This window comes from Psammomys obesus, unplaced genomic scaffold, assembly GCF_907164565.1.
Source record: "Psammomys obesus unplaced genomic scaffold, mPsaObe1.curated_primary_1811, whole genome shotgun sequence".
Taxonomy (NCBI): Eukaryota; Metazoa; Chordata; class Mammalia; order Rodentia; family Muridae; genus Psammomys; species Psammomys obesus.
Genome location: NW_026596287.1, coordinates 1,095,159 through 1,104,949, shown reverse-complemented (window position 1 = coordinate 1,104,949; position 9,791 = coordinate 1,095,159).

Sequence of the window (9,791 nt, the reverse complement as noted above, 5' to 3'; positions counted from 1 at the left end):
TGTTATTTATTCCTCCTCACTCTTCTTTCCTTCTACAATGACCTCACTCCCCTCCAAAATTATACCCCATTTTCCTTTTTATATCACATACATCCTGCTAGCCCTCTCTTAAATGCCCCTCCCATCCCCAACCATGAATGTCAATAGCCCTTTTAAGATTCCTGGCTTCTGCAGTTATTCCAGGTTATGGACTCACAACTGAATGTTTGTAGCTAGGAACCATAGTTAAACACTAGAAACTACAGGAAAACATGAAAGATCCAAAATGTCCAAAATAACATACAGTGAAAAGAATAATTCTGGAAGAGTTACACTGTGCAGCTTCTAAATACAACATAAAGCCATGGCAAAATAACAGCATGGAAATGTCACAAATCCAGAGAGATATAGACCAATGAGGTAAAGTAGAGGACCAACATGCAAATAAGCACGCTTTCAGCCATCTGATTCTCTACAAAAGAGGCCAGAAATGCTTTGGGGATGACCTTCTTCAACAAATACTGCTGGGAGAATTAGAAATCAACATGTAAAGAATGAATTGGACCCTATTTATTGTCTTGTGTAAAAGGCCATTCAAAATGAATCATAGACCTTCAAGTGAAATGCCAAATTCCAAGACTACAGGATAGAAACACAAAGAAAACACTTCAAGATGTAGGCATAGCCAAATGTGTTCTCCAGAGAACACTCCTGTCTCAAATCAAAAGGGGAATAGCTCAGATCTATATATCTCTTTCCTAAGTCTAGGAAAACTTGTGAGTCAAATGAAGTAATTGTGGAGGGGAAGAGATGAAAGTTATATTTCAGGGTCTCAGATTGCACAGAGTACTTGCTTCTCCCTGACATGGTGACAACTTTAGAAACTGACGTCCCTAATATTTTATGGTAGCCAAGAACTCTGTAAACCCTGGAGATATAAATATTGCCAAGCAACTTCACCAGCTAGAAGAACTCAGTCAGAGCTTGTCTGCTCCAAGCCATTGTGGTGAGTGGATGTGATAGATGATTGATTTACTTGCATATGTCAGTTTTCCTCAGAAGCGTGAATGTTGGTCTGTCTTTGAATGATCAGTAAACTGGAAAGGGTGAGCCTGAGGACCTTGGGCATCTCTGTCTCTGTGCTCAGGTTCTGTGTTCTCTCATCACAGACCTCCATGGTGGCCTTTGCATGAGGCCATCTCAGTGCTTCATCTGGAAACTGTTTCTTAAAAAACTCACATTTTTTCAGCTTCTGCTATGTCCTGCTTTATGGTGCTGGTAGCATCATTATAGTTTAGGAAAGTCTACTCACCTGATTTCAGTGAGTTTTGGGGATCCAATGAGTCACTGCTTTTTTTTATTATTAATTTCTTTATTCCATGTGAATTGGATTTAAATGACAGTATTCTTTTTCTGAATCCACCCTGATAATAGCCACATCTTCATACACATTATATGATACATGGAAATAATAAGATATTTGAAATGCAGAACAAAAAATATGTTTTTCAAATGATCAGTGATCTCAAAGAGATTTCAGACAACAGCATGGAAGAAAGAGGTTAAATTCATAATGTAGACCAGAAAGTCAACAGAGCAGAATACAGATTCAGGAAGAGAATTGAGATTTTGAAGAAAAAATAAACAAACAGGAATATTAGAAATGGAAAAACTCAATAAATCAATAAAAAGCTGTGAGAGATATTAAGAAAGAACAGATGAAACAGAGGAAAAATATCAAATATTGAGTTAAAGATTGAAGAAACACTACACTGAGTTAGCAATATAAAAACAAGCACACGTTACACACGGAAAACAGTTTCCTCCCTCCACACCCCCAGTCCCACCACAATGTTCCCCCTATTCCCCAGATGTACTCTTCCTCTGTTCCCCTTCATAAAATAACAGGCCTCCCAGGGATGTCAATCCAGTATGGCACAACAAGTTACAGTAAGCCTGGGCACACAGGTGGGCTGGGAGCAAGGGGAGATGTGAAACAGAAAAGATCAGGCCAGGGGCATGGAAAGGAAAAGTACTGAGAGAGATGACTAGAATTGTGGGGATCTTGAGGGAGGGTGAATCCTAGTGCAGTGGAAACTCTATGGAATCCACCAAGGTCACCCTACCTAGGACTTCTAATAATAAGGTACATGAAGCTTTGGCCTGCCAACTTCCATAGCCAGACAAGGCTTCTAGTAATGGACTGAGACATCAACCCAGCCAGAAAACCTCCAACTTACAATTTGTGCTGCCTGCAAGATGTACTGGGGTAATGGTGGCACAGTCACTGGATTTGGCCAACCAGTGACTGGCCCAACTGAGGCCCACACCTTGAGAGTGAGCCCATGCCTGACGCTGTGTGGATGGCCAAGAACCAGAGGCTGGATAGCCGGGGACCTAGGTTACAACCAAGCACAAGTGGAAAAAAAAAATCAAGAAATCTTTATGATCAAGATGAAGACCTACAAAAGCCACTGGTTAGGAGAATTTGTATCCTACATACTAAAGTGGGAGCTCCACATGAGCTCTGCATACACTGTACAATGTGATTGTGTCTTAAACACACACACACACACATACACACACATACCTGACTTTAGACATATTTTCAAGTTTTGTGGCATATAGGCTTTTGTAGTAAGACCTAATAATTGTTTGGATTTCCTTAGTGTCTGTTGTTATGTCCCCCTTTTTGTTTCTATTTTTGATGATTTGCATAGTTTCTCTCTGTCTTTTAGTTAGTTTGGTTAAGGATTTGTCTATCTTGCTGATTTTCTCAAAGGACCAGCTCTTGGTTTCATTGATTCTTTGAATTGTTTTATTTGTTTCTAATTTATTCATTTCAGCCCTGAGCTTGAATATTTCCAGCCATCTACTCCTTTTGGGTGAGTCTCCTTCTTTTTTTCTAGGGCTCTCAGGTGAGCCATTAAGTTGTTTGTATGAGATGTTTCAATTTTCTTCTTGAAGGTACTTTATGCTATAAATTTTTCTCTTAGCACTGCTTTCATTGTTTCTCATAAGTTTGGGTATATTGTGCCTTCATTTTCATTGAATTCTAGGAAGTCTTTCATTTCTTTCTTTACTTCTTCTGTAACCCAGCTGTCATTGAGTAGCGAGTTAGTCAGTTTCAATGTATAGGTAGGCTTTTTGCTATTTCTGTTGTTGTTGAGGTCCAACTTTAGTTCATGGTTGTCAGATAGGAAACAAGAGATTATTTCAATCTTCTTGTATCTGATGAAGCTTACTTTGTGACCAAGTATATGGTTTATTTTGGAGAATGTTCCATGTGGTGCTGAAAAGAAGGTATACTCTTTTGAATTTTGATCAAAAGTTCTGTTGATATCTATTAGGTCCATTTGATTTAGGACCTCTGTTAGTGCCATTATTTCCCTATTTAGCTTCTGTCTAGATGATCTGTCCCTTGGTGAGAATGAGGTGTTAAAGTCTCCCACTATTAAGGTGTTGAGATAGATGTGTGATTTAAGCTTTGTAACATTTCATTCACAAATGTAGGTGCTCTTGTATTTGGGGCATAGATGTTCCGAATTGTGATGTCCTCCTGGTGGATTTTTCCTTTGATGAGAATGATACTCTTCCTCATTTTTTTTTTATTAATTTTGGTTGAAAGTCTATTTCATTAGATATTAGGATAGCTATCCCAGCTTATTTTCTGGGTCCATTTGCTTGAAAAATATTTTTCCAGCCCTTTACTCTGAGGTAGTGTTTATGTTTGTTGCAGAGATGTGTTTCTTGGATGCAGTAGAATGTTGGATCCTGTTTCTGCAGCCATTCTGTTGGTCTGTGCCTTTTTATTTGAGAGTTGAGTCCATTGATGTTGATAGATAATAGTAACCAATGAACCTTAGTTTCTTTTATTGTGGAGTTGGTGGTGTTACTGTGATTGATTGCTTGTTTTCTTTTAATTTTTTGTTGTGATGTTATCTCTATCCTGTTTTTCCTTGGGTGTAGTTGTTTTCATTGGATTGGAGTTTTCCTTCTAGTATCTTCTGTAGGGCTGGGTTGCTGTGTAGATCTTATTTATGTTCAGTTTTGTCATAGAATATTTTGTTTTCTCCATCTATGTTGATTAAAAGCTTTGCTGGGCCTAATAGTCTGGGATGGCATCTGTGGTCCCTTAAAGTCTACATGACATCTGCCGAGGCCCTTCTGGCTTTCACAGTTTCTGTTGAGAGGTCTAGTGTCTTTTTTTTTTAAATTTTTTATTAATTACACTTTATTCATTTTGTATCCCCCCATAAGCCCCTCCCTCCTTCCCTCCCGATCCCACCCTCCCTCCCCTTTCTGCATGCATGCCACTCCCCAAGTCCACTGATAGGGGAGGTTCTCCTCTTCTTTCTGATCTTACTCTATTAGTTCTCATCAAAAGTGGCTGCATTGTCCTCTACTGTGGCCTGATAAGGCTGCTCCCCCCTCAGGGGGAAGTGATCAACGAGCAGACCAATCAGATTATGTCAGAGGCAGTCCCTCTTCCCATTACTATGTAACCCACTTGGACACTGAACTGCCATGGGCTACACCTGTGCAGGGGTTCCAGGTCATCTCCACGAATAGTCCTTGGTTGGAGTATGAGTCTCTGGGAAGTTCCTTGTGTTCAAATTTTCTTGTTCTGTTGCTCTCCTTGTGGAGTTCCTATCCTCTCCAGCTCTTACTATTTCCCACTTCTTACATAGAATTCCATTCACTCTGCCCATCAGTTGGCCATCAGGCTCAGCATCTGCTTTGACAGTCTATACTGCAGAAGCTTTCAGAGGCCCTCTGTGGCAGGTTTCAAGGTTGTTTCCCGTTTTCTTCTGGCTTTCAGAGGAGGCCCTCTGTAGCAGGTTCCGAGGTTGTTTCCTATTTTCTTTTTCTTCTGATGTCCATCCTCTTTGCCTTTCAGGATGGGGATTGAACATTTTAGTTAGGGTCCTCTCTTTTGCTTAGTTTGTTTAGATGTACAGATTTTAGTGGGTTTATTCTATGTTGTATGTCTACGGCCATACCACCCTGAACGTGCCCGATCTCGTCTAGTGTCTTTCTGATAGGTTTACCTTTATATGTTACTTGGCCTTTTTCCCTTGTTGCTTTTTATATTTTTTCTTTGTTTCTGTAGATTTAGTGTTTTGACTATAATATGACATGAGGAGTTTCTTTTCTGGTCTAGTCTGTTTGCTGTTCTGTAGGCCCCTTTTATGTTTATGGACATCTCTTTCTTTAAATTGGGAAAAATTTCTTCTATGATTTTCTTGAAAATATTTTCTGGACCTTGGAGCCTGGAATCTTCTCTTTCTTATATTCCTATTATTCTTAGATTTCGTCTTTTCGTGGCTATGTTTTGTGTTTGGAACTTTTCCATTTTACTTTTTCTTTGAGAGAAGTATCAATTTCTGCAAGTGTATCTACAGCACCTAAGATTCTCTGTACCATCTCTGGTATTCTATTGGTGATGCTTACCTTTGTGGTCCCTGAACTTTTCCCTAAGTTCTCAGCTCCTGGATTTTCTCTGTTTATGTTTTTTCTATTGATTCTAATTCTGTTTTCCTGCCTTGCACCATTGGTGTTTCAGCTGTACCTAACGAAGCAAGCTCCACAGGCGCGGGTGCGTAAGTGCTGGCGAGCAAGCATAGAAGTGTGCGTGGAAATGTGCCTTAAAGCACAGGGTGCTAGAGAGTGTAACTGCCTGGAATGTGGGGCAGGAGGGGACAGGCACAGGAGAGGAAGCTGTTTGTGGGTGCAATGCAAATGCTTGGATTTCCTGAATACCTCAGTGGCCTACAAGCCTGTCATACTATCCTTCTGATATTCAGATCTGTCTGGGCTCCAGGAGTTGTTTGCCTGGACTCCACTGGCAGACCCACAGAATAGAAGCATCAATGTTGAGGGAGCTGTCCCATGAATCCCTATGTTGCCAATAGAGGGGCTGTGGGTAGGAAGGGTCTGATGTCTGGCTGCTAGCATAGAGGGACCCTAGATTTGGGGCTCTGCATGCACTCACTTAAAGGTGCACTCACTCTCTAGCAGGTCTAATAACAAAACATAGGAGTTTCTCCTGTTCTCTACTCTCAGATTTGGCCTACCGGGGCAAATGCAAGTGTAGCAGATCAATCATCTCAGTGGTGTGGCAGCAGCAGAACTTGGAGGCTGGTATAGTGGTCTACTAAGAGTCCAGCCACAGTGGCAGAACTGGGAGGCCCTGGGGAGCCATGGACCTAGGTGGCCCCGCAGACCTGGGTGGCCCAGAAGACCTGGATGGCACGGAGGACCTGGGTGGGCCTTATAGCTGGCAGCCCCTCACTGAGGGACTGGGAGGTCTGCCTTCTCAGATACCAAGCAGGGAGTTCTGTGCCAGGAGCCATGGGCACTGCTGGCTGCCTCTTCAGAAGAGGGAGTTCTGTCAAGGGGAAGTGCAGAGAGATTGAATATTCAATATTTTCACTCCCCAGAGAAATCAGTGACCTGGTTACAAATAGTCTCAGCTCACTGGTTGTCCCCTCTCACCCAGGAAGCCTCAATGTCAATGTTCTGGCTTTAGCTACCCCTCCACTCACCAATTTTGGATTTTCAGATCCTCTGCCTCTCAGACAAGTGCTGGTGCGAGCTGGTGGCCACCATCTTGGATCTCCCAATTTTTTCTTTAAGCCTTTATTTTTATTAGATTGATTCATTTTATCTTATGTGTGTTTGCATGTATGTATGTGTATCATGGGTGATTGATGCCCATGGAGGTCATAATAAGGCATCGATGTCCTGGAACTAGACTTACAGATGTTTGTGAATCACCATGTGGGTGCCAGGAATTGAACAAGGATATCAGCAGGAGTTACAATTACTCTTAACCACTGAGCCACCTCTCTACCCAAAGTGTTATTGAACTTTGAAATGTACAGAGAAGCATTTAAAGAAATGCTCAACCTCATTAGGCATATATCCAAAAGAGGCTCAAGTACACAAAAAGGACATTTGCTCAACCATGTTTGTAGCAGCTTTATTTGTAATAGCCAGAACCTGGAAACAACCCAGATGCCCCTCAACTGAAGAATGGATGCAGAAATTGTGGTACATCTATACAATGGAATATTACTCAGCAATGAAAAATAAGGAAATCATGAAATTTGCAGGTAAATGGTGGGACCTGGAAAGGATCATCCCAAGTGAGTTGTCCCAGAAGGACCAGAAAATTTTTGGCTCAGCAAATGACAGGGTACCAATGAGAGGTAAGAGCTGGGGTCCAGGATGGAAATGTGCAGAAGGAGCCTGCCATCTAGAATTTTTTACACATCTATGAGGAGCCAGGGCGGCAACTGGTCCTAAACATGGGCATAACAGAATCTTTAGTGTGAACATGGGACAGGTGAGGGACCCTGGCCTCCAAAGGTCCCAAGTCTCCCCAGGCTGAGGGTTGTCAGTTGATCTTTTTCTTCTTTGTTTTTCAGTTAGCATTGTCACGTTGGATTCTGGCACATAGGAAAAAAAACTGACAACTTTTGGCCAAGGATACTCCTTGGCATTGGTAGAAGGTCCCAAAACTTCTGTTTAAACCCCAACAGTCTGTACAGACTCAGTACAGGCTAATTTATTAAAGCTGTCACCAGGAAAATAATCTTTGAGCCAAATTTCAGATTCCCATATGAATACAGGTGAAGAAAAATATTCAAAGGTAAAACCACAGAAAGATCTTGAGCATCTGCACAAGCAAGCCAAAAGCTGATTTCCTTTTCTGAGTTCATTTAGTCCAAGTGATATCAAAACAGTCCTTGAATGTCTGCATAAGCAGGTTACAGGAACCAAAAGCAGTTAGTCATACCAAGTAGATGGCCATGGCTGTACATTTCTGGGTGGAGGTCTCTGAGTCAGGCTTACTGGGACCTTACTTCAAGCTATTGAAGTCAGAGACAAACTGCTGTTGGTTACCAAGATGGATACCCAGTATAAAATGGAGTTTGTTTGGTTGGTTTTTTTTGTCATCAAATTACTCTCTAGGGGTCTGAATTGAGTTTGTTTCTCTGCTATTTAAAAAAGTAAAAGGCAATGGGGCAGAGAACATACACAGAAGAAAGAATGAGCACACAGAATGAAAGAAGGCTTTTATTAGGAATGAGGACACATACATACACACACACACTCTCTCTCACACACACACACAAGAGTAATGCACAGAGAAGGCCCCTTTGTAAAGCAAATGGGGGACTTTGGAAACAGAAGCCCAGTTTCTGCTTGAGGGTGGGATGTACTAAGGGTCTTTGCAGAATCCTCCTTCTCTACTTTAAGTTTGGTCAGTTTTAACACAGAAAAGGGGGCTGATAGTCCTGTAGCTGCTGTATAAACATATCCTGATCCAGCCATGAGTTTGTGAGATCAGTACACAGGCACGGGGTTCTCCTAGAAGGAGAAAAAACACTGCTAGGTCTTTGGCATTTGCCTCTGTGCCTGGATGGTTGCCATTTTATTATCTGTCTGTGGCTCCTCATCTTCCTCCCTAACTTCTTGTCTTCAGTACCATACCAACAGATAGTGAGCTCAGGTCTTTTTCCTTTTCTCTTTCTTCCACTCTCTCTTTCCTTCCACCCTTTCCTCCTCCCCCTCAACCTTTGCCCCCGGTCTTTTCCTCTCTTTCTCTCTCTTCTCTTTGTGATGTAATCTTTCACTGTTTCATGTATTTAAGCCATTATAAATGGTACTCTATCTTTGTAGATGTCACAGATATGTCCTCTACCTACACAGCTAGAGATTAGAAAACAATTCTGGTTCAGAAAACAGAGCTGCACAGTCTTCACATTCTCATGACTGTTTCCTATCTTTGTACCAATTAGGTTTCAATTTATCCTTTTGTGTGGGTTCTATCTGTTGGCCAGAGTTGTGCCACTTTGGAAAGTGCTTCCATTTTGGTCAAACTGTGACAATTCCCATAACTGAAGTTCTAGAAATAAAGTACTTCATTTTTCTAGGTTCTCAAGTCCCCTCTTTGTGAACCCCCAGGAATGACTAAACCTGTTTCACCCTAACAACAGCCAATTGCAACAAAATGACTACCTTTCAATTTGCTTTCTCCTGTGAAAAATCTAAAAGGACTGTACTGTGACATGTGGCCTAAAGCATTCTTCAGAGATCCTGCATGCTGTTGTCTGTCCTAATGTTAATAATTCTGGATCTCTTCCTCAAGATCCAGCTATACAACTCCTAGGCATATACCCAAAAGAGGCACAAGTACACAATAAGGACATTTGCTCAACCATGTTTGTAGCAGCTTTATTTGTAATAGCCAGAAGCTGGAAACAGCCCAGATGACCCTCAGTAGAGGAATGGATACAGAAAGTATGGTACGTCTACACAATGGAATATTACTCAGCAATGAAAAACAAGGAAATCATGAAATTTTCAGGTAAATGGTGTGGTCTGGAAAAGATCATCTTGAGTGAGCTATTCCAGAAGCAGAAAGATGAGCACGGTATATACTCACTCATATAGACATATAATATAGGATAAGCCTACTAAAATCTGTACACCTAAAGAAACTAATCAAGAGGGAGGACTCTTGTTAAAATGCTCAGTCCCTATCCAGAAAGGCAAAGAGGATGGACAACGGAAAAAGGAGAAAAGAGGGAACAAGTCAGGAGCCTGACACAGAGGACCTCTGAAAGACTCTGCCTTGCAGACTATCAATGCAGATGCTGAGACTTATGGGCAACCTTTAGGCAGAGTGCAGGGAATCCTATGAAAGAAGTGGGAAACATTAAGATCTGAAGAGGACAGGAACTCCACAAGGAGAGCAACAGAACCAAAAAATCTGAGCACAGGGGTCCTTCCTGAGACTC